The following is an 18377-nucleotide window of genomic DNA, read 5'->3' as shown; positions in this document are numbered from 1 at the left end:
AACTCCCAGGATCCACAGAACTAGAATTTGGTCTCTACCTCACCCCTTGAATGATTTCTGCAAGTAATGAAGGTGAAAGACCTTTTTTCCCCCAAGATTATATTTATTTATTTATTGGGGGGGCAGAGGGAGAAGGAGAGAGAGAGAGCAATGGCTGGGTCATAGGGTACCCTATGCACTACTGGGTATTTACCCCAAAGGTACAGACATAGCAAAGAGAAGGGCCATATGCACCCCAATGTTCACAGCAGCATTGTCCACAATAGCTAAATCATGGAAGGAACCGAGATGCCCTTCAACAGATGACTGGATTAAGAAGATGTGATCCATATATACAATGGAATATTACTCAGCTATCAGAAAGAACGAGTTCTCAACATTTGCTGCAACATGGACGGCACTGGAGGAGATAATGCTAAGTGAAATAAGTCAAGCAGAGAAAGACAATTATCATATGATTTCTCTCATCTATGGAACATAAGAACTGGAAGGGAGGTAACGTATGGCATGCTGGGTGTTATACGCAACTAATGAATCATCGAACTTTACATTGGAAACCGGGGATGTACTGTATGGTGACTAACATAATATAATAAAAAAACATTTAAAAAAAAAAAGAAGAAGGAGAGAATCTCGAGCATACTGCCCATGAGCGCGGAGCCCCAACACAGGGCTTGATCCCATGACTGCGAGATCAGGACCTGAGCCAAAATCAAGAGTTGGATGCTCAACTGACTGAGCCACCCAGGCGCCTCACAAAGGTGAAAGATTTTGAACACTGGACAGAACTGAATGAAATCTTGGAGTGGCTATGCACACACTGAAATCTATGAGAATTTACTTAGCTTTCCCCTCATTTATAAAGTGACGAAAATAGCACTTAGCTCATGGGGTTGTTGTCAGGAGTCAGTGGTATAATGTAACATAAGTTTTCTAGGCCTCACCTGACCACCATCAGTGAATTAGAGTTTACGAGAGGGCCTCGTCCTTGGACACCCTTGTACAGCACTCTTCGTGCCTCGAGCAATAGCTGCCGTATAGAAAGAATTCGATCTGTACCTGTCAAAATAGATGGATGAATGAATGAGTGAATGATTGAATGAATGAATGCATAAATGAGGGAGTGAATGAGTGAAAGAAAGAAAGAAAGAAAGAAAGAAAGAAAGAAAGAAAGAAAGAAAGAAAGGAAGAGACAGTGGTCAAAGTCATGAGCTAAAGAAAATGCACATAACATTCTTGACCTGGAGAGAGAGTCTTGAGTCCTAAATTAATTTTGGAATCTTAACCTCCTCTGAAATCCCTGCCTCCTACTTCTTCCAGGCTTCTTCCCACTCTTGCTCCCCTTTCCCACCTTCTTGACTTCTAGAATGTTCCATCTCCCCAATACTTGCCCTCCAAGCTTTTCTCTCCCCAGTCAGTGGATTGGCAGTGAGGTTTGCCCACAGAACTTTCTCCCTGTCTCCCTGCTTTTTGTGTTCCCTTCTCAGAGCTATGCCTCCTGCGGGAAGAGTAAATATAGAAAAATGACAACATGTACATTAATGCTCGTTAGAATGTCATCATTATACTCTGCAAAGTGTCTGCTGAGGGGGTCCCTAAAGGACACTTAGAAGCGAAGCAGCTGCTCCAGATTTGTTCCAGCTCACATCTCGAAGAAATGACATTGAGATAAATGCAGTATTTCCGGCTGGAGGGAGGGGAGAGAGCAAGGCTTCTTTGGAGAATGGGAGGGATGGTGAAGAGAGAACCCACACATTTCCCCACACGCTCAGAACAACAGGTGCCATGGACAGACAGCACGAGCACGTACAGGGAGCAGCGCGAGCTCTACAGCGAGGGCTGGGTTGCTCAAACCGGGAGGCTCGCCGTCTACGTAGGGAGACGGTAGGTGAAGGAGCTCATACCTCAATCTTAGATCAGCCTCTGAAAGCATCCCGTGCTCTTATCACACATGAGGAACAAGTGATGCTATGGAATGAGAAATGCATTGTTCTACTTACACAGTTACTAGTACTCACTGGCCCAGGGGGTGTTGAGGGAAGGGAAGGCAACATGACGGCAAAAGTTTGAGTCTGTTTACAAGTTTATAGACAAATGATACCCACTAATATCCCTCTATATTCTGCCCACCCACTCAAGACACATCGAGATGGCAAAGACCTACATGAGCCGTATTTGCCCCCCACACACTCTGGTCAACAACTAGTGAGTAAATGATCCAGCACCCCACGCCCGGGCCAAGCCTCATAGTTCCCCTTATCTCACCATCTTTTTTTTTTTTTCTTTTTGCCTTGAATTTCTTTCTCTCTCTTTTTTTTAAAATTTATTTGACAGAGATAGAGACAGCCAGTGAGAGAGGGAACACAAGCAGGGGGAGTGGGAGAGGAAGAAGCAGGCTCATAGCAGAGGAGCCTGATGTGGGGCTCGATCCCATAATGCCGGGATCACGCCCTGAGCCAAAGGCAGATGCCCAACCGCTATGCCACCCAGGCGCCCCTCTTTTTTTTTTTTTAAATGATTTTTTATTATATTGTGTTAGTCACCATACAGTACATCCCCGGATTCCGATGTAAAGTTCGATGCTTCATTAGTTGCATATAAACCCCAGTGCACCATGCAATACGTGCCCTCCTTACTACCCATCACCAGTCTATCCCATTCTCCCATCCCCCTCCCCTCTGAGGTCCTCAGTTTTTTTCTCATAGTCCATAGTCTCTCATGCTTCATTCCCCCTTCTGTTTACCCCCCTTTCTTTATCCCTTTCTTCCCCTACCGATCTTCCTAGTTCTTATGTTCCATAGATGAGAGAAATCATATGATAGTTGTCTCACCATCTTGAAAGTGCAAGTGACAAGGTTTGTGAAACTTTCCAGAGATCATGTTTTAATTTTTATTTTTTTCATAGAGAGCCCAGGTCACTAAGTACTATTCTAAGTTCACTATTCTAAGTTCAATGAATTCTTAGCAGCTATGGTTTCTAGAGCACTTTCTGTTACACACTTTTCCCGTGTACGATTACATTGAATGCTCATTACTATCCCATTAAATAATCAGGGCAGGTATTATTTTACCATTTTACAGATTAGGAAACCAAGGAACAGACTATTCAATTCTATGCACACACAAATGTACACATCCTTAGAGAGGATGCCTTTGAAAGGAAAACCTCATAGATAGATGTCAGCACTCACACCAAGGACACACGATTCAAGGCTCCTACAAACTCAGTAAATCACCCTTTATTCAACCTGCCATAAATAACCATGTCAGAGCCTTTAACTGCTCAGGATTAGAGCTCCCCTTGCCTGGCTGAGATGCAGCAGCCTCGCTGAACAAGAAAAAATGAGGTGAGCTCAGCACCCTCTGAAGCCTGCCATCCCCAAGTCAGGTTACCAGTTCCATTTATCAGCAGAGGAAGGCAGGATGTTTACCATCCAGGAAAAAGCTGGTAAGGCTGGTACACCAGCTCTAGTCTGCCACTTCCCAGCACTGTAACCAGTCTTCAGTCTCTCTGAGTCTCAACATCCTCATCTGTGAAATGGGGAGACTAAGCCTTGCCACCCACCAAGCTCCTGAGACTGCTGGGTTCCATTCAGACCTGGGTTTATCATGGCCTTCTTTGCTCAGTGCCAGCCTTTACAAGTTCTCAGGACTTACCATTGCTTCATGGTTAAATTCAGAAGTAAGATCCTGAGCCTGGTCAGATTTCCTGCAGTTTCCTCCCCTGTTCATCATATATGGGTCCAAGTACGCATGCGTGCGCGTGCACGCACACACACACACACACACTCACTCTGCCTATTGCCCCCATCGCTCCTCTTGCCCCATGACTCAAAAGCCTGGACCTACTATGACCAAGCACTGGTTGCTTTGATGACTGCTTTAAAAATATCCCTATCGTAATTTATTGAATGCTTCTATGTACCAGAGAGACTGTAAAGTTGTATTCTGCTCTTTGTCTTTACGGAAATCTTATGAGTTCATGAGAAGATCAAGTCACCTGAATTCCCTAAGTATCAGTCTTCTCTTTTATAAAATGGGGATAGAGATAACGCCCTCCTTTTAGGTTGTGGTGAGGATTAAATGAGATAAGTCATGTAAAGTCCTTGGTACAATGCCTATGCACAGTAAACTCACTATTTTTGTTCCCAATTACATTGACTATTCTGGGGGAGGCATGATACTAGAGTTAGGGATGAGACGTGCTATGGGAGATCTGAAAATGGAGCTATCGCTCTACTCAGCAGTCTTTCACTAGAGAAAATTGGTAGGAGAAGGAAGTAATACATATGACTTTTTGTCATTGGAGAAGATCCTTTCTTACTCTTACTTGATATTCTCAGGAGGTGAGGAGGAATCCACTTTGAGCCACAGTCATCGATGTTTCAAATACACAACAGCAATTTCTATAAATGGGTAGAGGGACAAGGTCTCTGCATTCACAGAACCACCCAGCTAAGGAGACTGCATAACGGTGGAGGGAAGGACAAGTAGGCGAGGCTGACTCCATAAGCAGGGATGTGTCTTCAGAAAGGAGTGAGGTCTTCTTGCATGGTCCTTTGCAAAGGGGGGAATTTGTGGTAGGTAGAGCATGAGGTGGGGATGAAAAAGTACACTTGTATACAAGGAAAAGTAGACTTGTATACAAGGAAAAGTCGACTTGTATACAAGGAAAAGTCGACTTGTATACAAAGAAAAGTCGACTTGTATACAAGGAAAGGTAGACTTGTATACAAGGAAAGGTAGACTTGTATGCAGCTTTTTCAAAGTTATGTTTCTGATTAGCAGTTACATGAGAAAAGGAAGACATTTGTTAGAGTCAGCACTTTGATAAGTATAGTCTTCAGGCCAGAAATTATTTACCTTTTTGTGTTATTAAAATATTTTCCACTAGCCGAGTGGGCCCGTCTCTCAAGTGTGTGCGAACAAGTCGACAAGAAGTAAGTACCAATTTTGAGTCAGCCATCTTAGGGGAGGTGGACTCTGAGAAACAAGCCTCAGACTGATGCAGGAAAAAACAGAAAACAGTAAGAGACTGAACCCGGTCACCGCACGAGGCAGCTCCAACACACACCCCAGTTGCTTCACATCACACCTGAGAGCTACTGCCATTGCTCTGTTTCTCCCTTGACAGTCATATCTGTTGTAGCCACATCCGTGCCAAGAAAGGACACCCAGATAGAGTATCTTGCCTTGAGATCAAGAGTAGAGGATTAAAGGAAATGGGCAACTCTGTCCCACTGTCCACCTTTGATCAATGCACCTTATTAAGTAGGTCTGTTTGGAGAGCCTAGTGTTGAACACTTCCTTCTGTGAGTGAGGGACCATCAGGATAAACTATTGTCTCAACTCCTTTTCCCCTCTAGCTCCCTCAGCCAGCCATCTGGACTAGTTCAGGACAGACTGTAGGGGGTCCTGAATGTTGGCTGAGTGGCTTGGACAGAATTCAAAAAACTGAGAGCCAGGTTACAGGATGATTTTAAGGAGGCGGTAAAGGTGGATACCAAGAGAACAGGGGTTCTCCTCTGCAACAAGTCTTTGTCATGCCAGAACGAAGGGTCACAGGTGTAAATGGCCTTTACACAGATAGGCAACAACAAAATAGGGTTTAGGTGAGGATTAACAAAGCAATTGTGCCCTATAACCCAGTCTTTTAAGTCCTATGTACGGAAAGAGAGAGAGAGTCATTGATAAGAGACCCTTCCTTTAACTCTAAGTGTTAGAGTTAGCCCCTAATTCAACCAGTGTTTACTGCACACCACCATGTGCAGTATGCAGAGATTAATAAGACATGGCCATTACCCACACGATCAAGCAGGAGAAATGAATGTGTAAAGAATAACCCATCACCCAATGGAAAAAGTACTATTTCAAAGGTATTTACAAAGGGTAAGTAATTCCACCTGAGACAGTCAGGAAAAAGAAATGACTTTTCAGGAGGTTCTTGAAAAATTAATAGTTAATTGGGGTTTGCAAAATGGAGAAAAGTTTCTGGGCCCACCGTGGACCACTTTCCTTAACCATATGCATGTGTTCACTATTCTTCTATTGTGAAAATTATATTTGGGATAAAAATGCAGTACTTTCCCTTCTCATGAAAGGTATAAGTCCCTCCTGCCAGGTATCTGTAAGGCAAATGACTGGGACAGTGAGATTTCTGGAGGAAGAAGAATCAATCCGTAATCACTTTTCCCAAGTAAGTATAGCCCCTGAGTGGCAAGCAGAGTCTTTGTCTCATTGCCATCTAAATATTCACTCTTATTTTTCTCAGAGTCCCATATTATCAAGTCTCTTTTCTATGCTTGGGGGGAAGTCTCTGTTTGAATTGATCCCTCTCTGGGAGCCTCCAAATGGATGCTTTTCTTTCCTTTTCTCTCTCTGGTGTTAGTATCAGGGACTGTGAACAAAATTTCTCCATCTTCCCTGCAGCCTACAGCTAGTGCTTCCCATCATTCTTTTGTTCATTCAACAAATATTTATTGAACACCAACCATATGCTTGGGATGGGAGCTAGGAATACAGCAGTGATTTAAAAAAATAAGTCCTTGCCCTCATGGACTCTACAGTCTTTTGGAAGAGATAGGTAATGGATAATTAAACAAGCAAAGATATTAACACATAGCCAGTCAGTCATGAGTTCTTTTGAAGAGAAAGAGCATAGTAGGAGGATATTCAGGATGTTGGGCAGAAGTTAGTTACAGGGTCAGGAATGGACATGTGAATGCCCAATGGAAAGGTGTTCCAGGCAACAGAGATGGAAAGTGGGACTATTCTTGGTATGGCTGATGAACAGAAAGGGAGAGAGTGTGGCCGGAGCAGAGAGAGCAAAGGAAAGAATTGTTGTTAGTGAGACCACCAGGACAAGGTCATTTAGGTCTTTTAGACTGATAAGGACTTTGGGCTTTGTGCTAATTGGGGCGACATGTTTTTGGCTAGTTTTGAGCAGTGAAGGAACATGCTGGAATGTATGTCTTTGTAGTGTCTTGCTGGCTATTTTGTTCAGAATAGATGGAAGAGAGGCAAAAGAGGGAACTGGTAAGGAGACTGGTGTAGCAGACTGAGCAAGTGATAACTCGGACTTGAGACGTAGTACAGAAGGTTGTGACAAGTAGCCAGAGAACATACTCGGGTGGAAGATTCAGCAAGCCTTAAAGGTTTAGATGTAGAGAATGGGAGTAAGATAAAAAAAAAAAAATCAAGGATAACAACATGGTTTTCAGCCAAAGCAACTGAGCAAATGGTGGTGCCACTTACTGAGATCTGAGGACTGAGGAAGAGAAAGAGATTTTGTGTGATGACATCCAAGTTGGATCTGGGGGATTCCTGTTAGGCATTCAAGAAGTCATATTGAGTAGGTCAAAGAGGTATGGTCTGATGACTTCAAAAAGTCGGGTGGTTTTAGGGAGGAGGAGAAACAACTCTGGATACAGCAAGGAGAGCCAAGGAGACACATACCCAGCCCCAAGGCCAGAGGTAGTGGGGAGCGGGAGCAAAAGGAGTCACCACGGAATGGATTTCGGGGGGAAGCAGAATCCTCAGGGAAGATCTGGGCTCAGTTAAAGCAAGAAGGTGATGGAGCTGCTCAGAGATGGGATTGAGGATTCAGGGGACTTTATCGAAGATGGAGAACAATCACGCAGTGCTCAGGGGGAGTTTTTGGAGTATGGGCATTGATGCAAGTGACAAGGCAAGAGGAAATCTGTGAGCCTTACAGGATATGGATTAAAAAGAAGAAGAAGCCTTAAGACAAGAAGATGAGTTGGCTGTCCACCCCATCCCTCACCTCCAGCAATCCCCCCCAAAGCACAGCTCTGAAGTCTGCAAACACTGTTTCTCTACAATCCCTGGGAAGAGAAGAGAGAACAACCCAAGAGAGAAGCCGCTGAACAATCTCAAATTACCACTTCTTCCAGGAGCTAAGTCCCGAGCTTCTCAAGGTCATGTCAGCACTGATGTGATATGAAAAATCCCACTATTAAGGGCTATAGGCTGTTCTCACCAGTTTGTCTTACTAAATGCCCCAAAGCCGGTGGTCTCCCCGTCCCGGGTCAGGAGAGGGCATGTGGTCACCTCGGGTTCTACCCCAGGTCTTGTGGATAGAGGTTGGAAAAAAAAAAAGCAACAAACCTAAAAGGGTTTAGGAAAGAATTACAAGCCATAGACCCTTGCAGAGAAAGCTACCAACTCTAGGCAGTGAAGGATGGAACCCAACACATAGGTCAAATGGATATCAGTCTGCTACGAGTTTAGAGAAAGAGGAAACTCACTGGATGCCCAGGGGGACCACAAAAGGCTCATGGAGAAGGTGGGCTTCACTGAGGCCCCCAAGAATGAGGGGGGGCATTCATAGATCACCTGAAGCAGCGGACAGGGAGGTGGCCTGTCTGGGTCAGCATCTATCTGTTCAGTCATGCGCCTCTGGGGGGGAAAGAACCATTTACTCCTTATCGTTATCCTTCATAATTCTAAATCAGGGGTGATGGAAAACCGACCCAAAGCTCATTTCAGAAGGTGTGGAAAGAGGGAGGCAGAGGGAAAACACATCAGAAAACAAATTCATCTTCTCAGCACAGAAACAAAGGACCAGGGCTTGGTCCAGAGCTACAAAGACTGATCCTTTCAAGGCTGAGCCAGTTTTTCAAGACATTCAAGTCAAGTAGTGATAAAAATCCCACTATTCACTGTTATATTAATGGCTTCTCCACTATATGCAGATAGGTAAAAGCATCATATCTTTATTTGCATTTCTTTTTCTATTGCCTCCAGCTCACTGAATTTCTCCCTTATCTGCCAAGAAATGTCTACTTTTAAGGTATTCTTTCATTTCCTCATGCCATTGGCTGTCAAACGACTTAATAACTTGCCCATCATGGAAGTCAAATATAGTTTATTAAAAATGCATGTCTCACTCAGTCAGATGCCCTTTGGCAGTCTCCAGACCTTGACGACTCTGTCTCAAAGCTCGGGAGCGCAGAATGGTCTTGGCTGGCCAGCTGCCCCGCCTTGCTTTGTATCACGCTCACTGCCCAGATTTTGCTGAAGCAACACAGAGAAGGGAGGTGGGAACTGTCCAAGGGGGAGGTGGAACTGGGCCACTTGTCTGACTGGAGGAAGGGGGACCTAGGCCTGAGAACCACAAGGGCCTGAGGACTTCCGAGCCATCTGGCCAGGTGGCAGGGGAGGAGTGGGACTGGGGATGGAGCTGGTACCCCGGGGTAGGAGGGAATGGCTTCAAAGCAGGAGCGGGCCGTGTCAGGTCAGGGCACGGGGATGGTGAAGCTTGTCTGGGGCGGCTCACGCGGCAAGGCTCCATCGCTGTTTACAGGGCCTAATGAGGCATCTGCGGCCACAGATGCAGAGCCTGCGTGTTGTGGTGGCTGAGGAAGAAGCAAGAAGCCTGAGCTACAAACACAAAGGGCACTGGAGGTCGCCTTTTCCATCATCTGCCACAGGGATGGATGGTACCAGAAGCATTCCATCAGGATATGTTGACCCTTCCCCAGAACTGGCTTAGAGCAGCCCCAGCTCCCTGGTGATGCTCCCTAGTCGCCCATGGCTCTCCTGGCCACAGCCGCATGGCTTCAGCTAATCTTTCACTCTTTGCTTTTCTGTGCATGGCAGAGATGAAGAACGGCTGTCCATGCCTCGCCGTACACAGCCTCTCCTCGTCTACATGCAGACTGGCCTCAGTCCCCCTGCATCTCTTCGCCTGGATACTAATTAACCCCCAAAGCTCCCAATGCGGTTTCTGGCTCTGCTCTCACCTCTGGCTTATGAAGCGGTGTGCCAGGTTCTACTGGATCTGCCCAGAACATCCAGGCCTGCAGTGACGGGTGGAGAGGCCCAGCCGCTCTGCGGGAGAGAACGTGGACACCACCTGGAGCAGAGACACGGCGCCGTGGGGAGGCCAAGAGGAAGCCCAAGGCTCTGTAGCCCAAAGGCATTGTGTCCTTCACAAGGAGAGGGTCTGGGATTCCTCCAGGTGAAGGAGAAGACTGGGCTGGAGGAGTGGAGAAGGGGAAGAAGGTATGGGCAGTATGAGGAAAAAGTAATGAGAAAGAAAAACAGAAGGAAGGAAACAGAAGGAGGGAGCTGGGTCATGAGACAGGACAAAGAGAAAGGGAGAAAAAAAAGCAGAAGAGAAGGAGATGAACAATGGAAGAGGCAGAGTAAGGTCAAAAGTCAGAGAGGAGAGAAAAAAGCTCCCATCCTCTGTTGAGACCAGCACCAGCCAGAGGAGCAACAGGCCAGTGTCCTTCGCCTTGAACTTCCTCGTCACCTGGAGTTGGGAGCTAGCCGGGTGCTGACATGGCTTGGGTGTGGGCAGGCTCCCAAGCACCTCCTGGAAGAAACCTCGGGGGGCCGAGGGAAGAGGACAAAATGGGGGAGAGCTGCAGAGGTAGATGCCGGGGGAGGGGGGGTGGGAGGCAGAAAGACAAACAGTGACAAGCCGAGACAGGAAGGAGAGGAACTCAGAGAGATGGCCGGGAGGCCGATAAGGACGGGAATGAGGACAAGAATGATTGGGAGATTGGGAGAGAAATTGAGAGAGATGTCTTGCGATTGAGAGGATAGTGAGAGGGAAGGAGGTCGAGGGAGAGGAAGGAGGAAGAGAGAGGAAAGAAGATGCACATCATGGAGTGGGAGCAGCAGAAAATGGAATGGGTCCTAATTCTGAACCTTTGCCAACATCCGAACTTGCTATTCTGCTATCAATTTTTCATCTGTCACTAAGACAAGCTGAAAGAGCTAAGCTGCAGGTTTTGTTGATTATAGAATGTTCCATTCTGATCTGTACCAAGGGTAACTCCTCTGGATTTCTAGAGGAACCAAATGCAGTGAGAGAGTATGGGAAGGGAGGTGGGGGCCGGGGAGGTGGCCACGACACCACTACGGGTGGGTGGGAAAGAGAACCATTTAGTGCTGCCCTGCAGGGCTGGAGGAGAGACTTCCTCACACATTAGTGACATTCCTTGGGGACATGAGGCTTGGTGCCACATTAGGGCATCTGCTGCCCCAGGGGTGCTGGGGCCGGCCTGGCTGCCTGCAAAGTCTCCCCTCTACCTCCTTTGTTTCTGCCAAATGCCAAGTCAGAACTCTTCCAGGGGCTTCAGCACGACCTCACACAGATGATCCCTGCCCAGGCAGACAAACAACAACTTCGGTGTCCTCGAGAGGGGTAAGAAGGAGCCGAGGGAATGGAGAGTAGGGCCGGCACTCCTGGGTCCCTCATCCCCGGCTTCCGCAGGAACTCCCACTAAAACCGGCGCAGTGCCCACCGGGGTGGCGGGCTCGGAGGAGAGGGAGAGGGAGGGCGAGGAGGTGGCGGCATGCTCCACTGCACCTCTCCCCAGAACACAATGTGACACAAGACATCGGGAGATGGCAGCGAAAGTTCAGGGGAAAAACACACAGTTATTTATGGCTCGGGCATCTGTTGTCAGATCAGAAACAGAGACCTGATCTCAGGCAAATCCAGCAGCCTGTTCGAGAGCAGATGGGGAGGTGTGCGCAATGCTCAGTCCTGTTCAGTTCTCAATTTATTATTATTCCTCATCTCCAGATCCCATCTCCAAAGCAGACATTTGTCCTGGCCACAGTGCGGGGAGGCTGGGGGGGTGGATGGGTGGTTATTTCCATCGTGTCACTTGGAGCCTTCCATGTGAGAAGAGAAGGTTATGGCAAAATCCAAAGAGGAGAAGGTGAAAAGGGGAACAAAAGGGAACACTCCGGCCCAAGAAGACCACAGGCTGAATGGCAATGGGGTTGGAGGGAAAGTACATAGATTATGACGCCAACCTTCCTCTGCCCTACCTTGCCGAGTGACCTTGGGCGAGTCAATCTGGCTGTCCCTTTCTGCCACGTGTTTGAGCTTGTATAATGGTCCGTTCCTGAAGATAAAGTACCAATTCAGTAACCTAAGGCAAAACACGTTTTCCTGCTGACCCGCAGTAAGAGGAATAAAAGGGATAGGTGAGTTTATCAGGCTTTTCCCCATTCTAAAAATGCCACAGTGCCATGAGAAGAAACCTGGAAATTGCCAGAAGACAGTGAAATGAACAGTCTAAGGGATTCAGGGCCATAGCAGGTACTCAATCTACATTGGTTGAATAAACAAACAAGCCTCTAAACATGATTCCTGAGCCCCTGGCTTGTTGGGCTCAGCCCTGTCACGCAGTGTAGACTCTTGGCCCCCATTAGTATAGGTAGACACATACCCCACCCCATGTCACCCTCAGAGCAAACTACCCATCTCCCAAGACCTCCCACGTTGGCAGACACCTGTCTCCAAAAGCACTTCTCAAAGAGAGGGCAGAGGGAGGAGGAGGAAGGGGGGCTATCTGGAGAAAGAGGCTGCTCAGTGTTTGATGGGCCTCAGTTTGAATCTCCATGCCTGTACCGATTGCACTGCCTTAAGATTCGTAAGAAGGCACTCTAATCCCAAGAGACACCTTATTTTTCCCACTTGAGATGCACCTTCTCAGCTGAAAATATGCAACAACAAGCTCTATGTGTTTCATTGAAAAGCAGAATTAAATTTCCCAACTGGCCTAGATCCATTTACACTTCCATCAGGACGATTCAGAAGGCAGTTTCTAGGCAGGGCCCACAGCCAACGTCAAGGGACTTAGCCCCCCCAAGAGAGCAGGACGGATAGACTTTCTCCTTGATCTGACTGCAGGCACACTGGCTGATAAGCCCTGGCGCCAGGAGGGCTATGTGCGTGGTGAAAACTGGGGAGTCTGATGTCATAATAATGGTAAATAAAGACCTGGAGTGAAGCTCCAGGTAGACAGATGTTGTCATTGACGAGACACAGGTGTCTGTGCCTCCAGTGCCGGAGAGCTGGTGGGTGATGGGGGATTTGCATTTCAGCTCCCACTCCCGGGGGCTGTCTGCCGCTGAGCCTTGCCTGTACCCTCTGCCTCCCTCTCACTTACCCAGGCACTCCCGGGGACTCCACGCTGCCAGACAGGCGCTGCTGATTAGCATTTGCAAGTGACCCAGCGAGACCTCACTTTCCCCCAAGCTCTAGGCCTTCCCTGGGGGTATTCAGCTGGAAAGGAGGGGACGATCTGACTCACGGCCCCTAAATAAGAGCCGGCTGGGAAGTCTCTGGAGGTGCCTCTGGTGTTGGGACCGCAGGTCTGCCTCAAGGCCTAGCCAGACCCCTCAGCAAGGAGAGATCGGGAGCTAGCTCTCATTCCCCCGGAGGCAAAGCGGAGCCTCCGAGGAAGACAGTGGCCACATCTGGTGAGATGACGAGATGGCCCTCTTCCTCCAGGCCTGGGCAGCCTCTTCTGGCGGCTCCCGGCTCTGCACGTGCTTTCGCCCGTTGGCACCTGCTTGCCAGCTCACCCCAACTAATGTCTGTCAATGGACTAATTATCATCAAGGATAAGAAATTAAGAAATTATGAATGTGTAGACACTTCTGTTCTCATCCTAACAGTTTGTGTGTTTAATGGTTTGTTTATTTTATTGATGGCATCTGTCCTCTTCTGAACCTTATCAAGTACAAATTGGACTTGGACTTGCTCTTGTTTGGGTTTCCCCCACCTCTGCTACCTGCTGTTGCCCCTAATGAAGGGAACAGTCATTGTGTAAATGGATGGATGATAGAAAGATAGGTAGGTAGGTAGATACATAGATACATATGTAGAAATAATAGGGTCTCTAGGGTGGCAGAAGCTTTCAAATCACATTTATTGAAGGAACTAATGGTGTCTAGCCTGGAAAAGAGAACATTTCAGTGGGATTAAATCTGTTAAAATTAGAATTATCTATTTATTTTTTTAAGAGAGAAAGCACACAAGCAGTGAGGGAAGGGGTAGAGGGAGAGAATCTTTTTTTTTAATTTATTTATTTGAGAGAGAGGGAGAGGGCACACAGAGGGCAAGGGAGAAGCAGACTCCCCACTGAGTAGAGAGCCTGATGCAGGGCTTGATCCCAGGACCCCAAGATCATGACCTGAGCCAAAGGCAGACCCTTTACCAACTGAGTCACCCAGGTGCCCTGGAAGAGAGAGAATCTTAAGCCAGCTCCATACTCAGAGCAGAGCTCTAAGTGGGGCTTGATCTCACAACCCTGAGATCATGACCTGAGCTAAAATCAAGAGTCAGATGCTTAACAGACTGAGCCATCCAGGTGCCCCTAAATTAGAATTATCTTTTTAAGATCATTTTTTAAATTGTGAAGTCTTATACACCTGCATAAAAGTATGCAAAGTAACTATATAGTTTAACCAACCATGAAAACAACTAGTGCGTCTACCACCTAGGTCGAGATCTAGAACAGTGCCAGCTACCGCCTTCCAGCCCCACCACTTCCTGCTTCTTCACAACCACCCCTACTTCCCGCCCTCTGAGGAAACCAAGGTCCTCAGAGCTCTGTCTTCTATGGCAATCAGTTTTTTTTTTTATTTTATTTTGTAATCGACCATCTACATATGTACCCAGAACAATATAGTTTACTTTTGCCTATTTCTGAAGTTTACGTACATGGAGCTGTGTGATGTACTAACATGTTCTGCTCAACATTGTCATTTTTTTTTAAAGATTCATCCATGCTGTTGCTTGTAATTATGGTTTGTCCATTTTTGTTGTGTATGTTACTTCCCTTGTATGAATACACCATAATTTCTTAATCCATCCGAATGTTAGTGAATATTTGGACTATTTCCAATCTGGAGCCATTAAGCTGATAATGCTGCTATCAACAGCCTCATTTGTGTACCCTGGCGCACGTGTGCTCCCATGGGATATAGCACCAGGAAAGGGCTGTCTGGGGAATTTCCTAATCAGACCACACTGAACAGTGTTTTTCAAACTGGTTGTTCCAACTTACGATCCCACTAGCGGTGATAACACCACACCTCATGTTCTTGCATACTTGCTGTTGTCACAGTCACATTTCCTGCCCACATGATGAGTATGTGGCAATATCCCAATGTGGTTTTAATTTGAATTTACCTGGTTATAAATGAGGCTGAGCACCTTTTCCCATGCTTACTGGCCATTTACAGGACTGATCCAGCCTTTTGCCCATTTCTTTTATTGGGTTGTCTGTTTTTCTTCTCATTGTTTGGAGGAGTTTCTGATACAGGAGGAATTGGAGTGCTTTCTCAGACGTATGTGTATCAACTATCTCACCCTAGTATGTGGTTTGCATTCCACATTTTAATGGACTTTTTGGATGATCAGATTCATAATGTTAATGTAGCCAAATGTAATGACTTCTAAATTTAGGATGAATTCTTTTTGTCTTCTGTGTAAAGAAAATGAAGTGCAGACAGACAAATTTCTTTGTCTGCACTTCAAATTCCAAGTTGAGATTTATATCTGTATATTTAATTCTAGGAGTGGAACTGAGATCACTGTATCTACTGCTACAAAGAGGCACATTTTTCGATACCAGAGAAGATTTTCTACCATTTCAGACTGGATAGCCATGAAATGGGCCATCTTGCTCCCTGTCACCCAGGAGGTTCCAGAAAAGAGTGGGTAAGAACCCACCAGGGATGCTCTGGGGAGGTCTGCCTCTCTGGTCTATTCAAACTCTAAGATTGGAAGATTCTAATTAGTAATAAAATCTACTTTGATAAATATTCAATGATAACCAGTAGGGAGCTTTAGCCATGACATGAGGTACGATACATTTGACTGCTTAGTTAAGCAAACAGACATGAACATGTGTACCCACACTCCCGTCTTATATTGGATTTTCCTTTTGCTGCGTGGTCACAGGGCTTCTCTTTCCACATTACCAATACCTAGTTCAAAGCAGAGTACCCGGCCCATGTGGTTAGTGGGTATCACTGGCTAAGGTTATGGGCAGTGGTGGAAAATAGGGTTTATTTCATGCTAACTCAATTGGGGGTGGTTGCCCGGAGAGCAGGACTCAGGGAGAGAAGCAGTGTGCCTGCACGGCTGGGGCTTACTCTGAAAGTTCTCACTATGGAGCTCTGCAGAGAGATCAGCCCAAGGATGTGGGCTGCCCTGCAGGCCTAACCCTGAGCTGCCCAGGCCCCAGAGGACAGAGCTGGAGGCAGGCAGCAAGGCCTCTGCTAATGCTTGGACAGCAGAGGAGATCTAATCCTAATCCCCCAAACACAGACCTTCCCCAGGTCTGTTTGTCTTCCCCTAATCCTCTAATATTTAAAGCAATTTCAATCCTGTTTGAAGAGACTTCCCAGCAGTTTGAGTCTGGGGCCTCGTGGGGTGGGGAATGAAGGGAGGGAGGGAAGAAGGAAGCAGGGGAGGAGCAGAATGAGAGTGAGCCCTGGAGAGGAGGGAACTAGGAAGATGACAGGCTGCCGAGTGCTGGCTGACATTCCTTCCTGAAGCTTCCCTCCCAGATGGCTTCTTCAAGATCTCTGAGTGAGGATGGGGAGCAGGGAGAGAAGGAGGGTCTTAGGAAAAGATGTGGCCCTTGAATAAAGTGACTTCATTCATTCAATCAGTCAGTTAGTCAAACATAACCTTTACTGAACACCTACAGTGTGAGGCTGAAACTACGCCAACCTTGAACAGATAGTTACCAGGCTCATAATAATTACAAAGAAAGACAAGGTGCAGTGGGCTCCTATACAGGGTATGGATGTGTCTGCAGAAGGAGAGAGCTGACCATTGATTTATGGACTATTTTTACCATGTCCCTCATGCTTTTTTGCTCTTTGTTGAAAAACACACCCGAAAGATTCCTGCTTCCTCTATCTTGGTGTCCTTTATCTCTGGAACTCCTTGGCTCCTGCTCCATGAATGACTTCCCGCTCCTGAAGTCCCTCACTTGGACTACCCAAAATTAGAACGACAATGTGTTGGACTCTACCAGCTTATAGTCAGCACATGGAAAAGAGCTGGGAGAAAGAAGTCTCCCAGATGGATGAAGGGAGGGATTCTGTCTAGCAAGATAAGCGATGGCCGAAGACTTGTCTCAGTCCTGACGCCTTGATTGTTTCAATAGCCAGGGAACAGACCGTGCCTCTGAGCAGGTCAACCTCATTAGAGAACATTCGCCTGTTTCAGGAAGGGTCCCTTCCCTTAAACCATACTCTTACTCTTACAAATGTTTAACTGAGAGGTGAGGGGGAGAGAGAAAGAAAGGGAGGGGAGGCAGAGGAGAGAGAAAGAGAGAGAGAGGGAGAGAAACGGGGAGGGGGAGGGAGAAAAGTGGGTGGATGGGCAAACAGATTGATAGATCACTCTATCTTACATGGAAAATAGGTTAATTTCTAAGATTATAAAAGAGAAGGCAGAAGGTAGAAGAAAAGAAAAGATGATTTTATGACCTCAGAGCATGCAAACAACAAAAGCATCATCTTAAGCAAAACCAAAAACAAAAATCATCTTACACAATTTTTATAAGAGGAGCACAGCAATAGGCACCCAGAGAAAGCACAGTCTAGTTCGACTCCCTCAGGACACTGGGTAGAGCAGTGAGGAGGGCATCTAGTAACCACTAGGTCTGCCGAAGCCTTCCTTTGCCTTCCTCCTTTACGCTGCGGCAGGAATGCAAGCCAGGCTTTTACTGAGCACATGCTTATATTCGAATTAAAAAATATCAGGGGAGTCTACCAGGAAACTTTGGCTTAAGATCCCCAACTTTAATCTTAAGCCTCAGTGCGTTAGTCTGCCTCTGTCCATAGCTGCCTGAGTGACCTTGGGCTGCCCTTGCGAATACCTGGCCTCAGGATCCTCATCTGTAAAATAGGGATTAGACGAGGCTGTCCCTACAGTCCTACCTACCTTTGATAGTCTCTGATGCTGAGCCAGGAAAGCACTAGCAACCTCCAAAGCAACAAGCAAGACTGGCATCTCGCCAGGTTCTCACAGCTTCTTCCAAAGGCTTTTCCAGATGGGATCCTTGGTGCTTTAAGAAGCCCCTGAACCAGAATGGGAAGCCCTCCTCCAACCGCACCCTGTGCCCATCACAGCATCCTCATCAGCATATTTCCCTCTTGAAGACCTTTCCAGCATCTAGCAATGTGTTCAGGTGGCTATTTTTATCTTTAATTGTCAGAAGATATGTGCTCATTTCTTTATCTTCAAGAAGTCCACTGGATCAGACCCTTCTCTGTCATATCCCCTCACTTCACTAGTGATGTCAGCCCGCGCCGCAGTAGACAGCTGTCACGCTGACGTTCTCTGCACATCTTCTGCCTTCTGTCCCGGGGCCTCTCCAGTGCCACAGGGGTGGAGGCGTCGCCTAGGCCCCACTGCATGCGCCCCTCCTCACCAAGGCTGAACCAGCTGCTGCACTACGAACGTCAGGGGCAGAGCCCACCGCTGAGGTCTGTGTGACACCACATGCTGAGAAGACAAATCGACCTCCCAGGGCAAGTGGATTATGTTGGACTCTTTCAACCCTGGAAGGAGA

This window comes from Ursus maritimus, unplaced genomic scaffold (genome assembly GCF_017311325.1).
Source record: "Ursus maritimus isolate PB19 unplaced genomic scaffold, ASM1731132v1 scaffold_16, whole genome shotgun sequence".
Classification (NCBI taxonomy): domain Eukaryota; kingdom Metazoa; phylum Chordata; class Mammalia; order Carnivora; family Ursidae; genus Ursus; species Ursus maritimus.
This window is presented reverse-complemented; position numbering follows the sequence as displayed.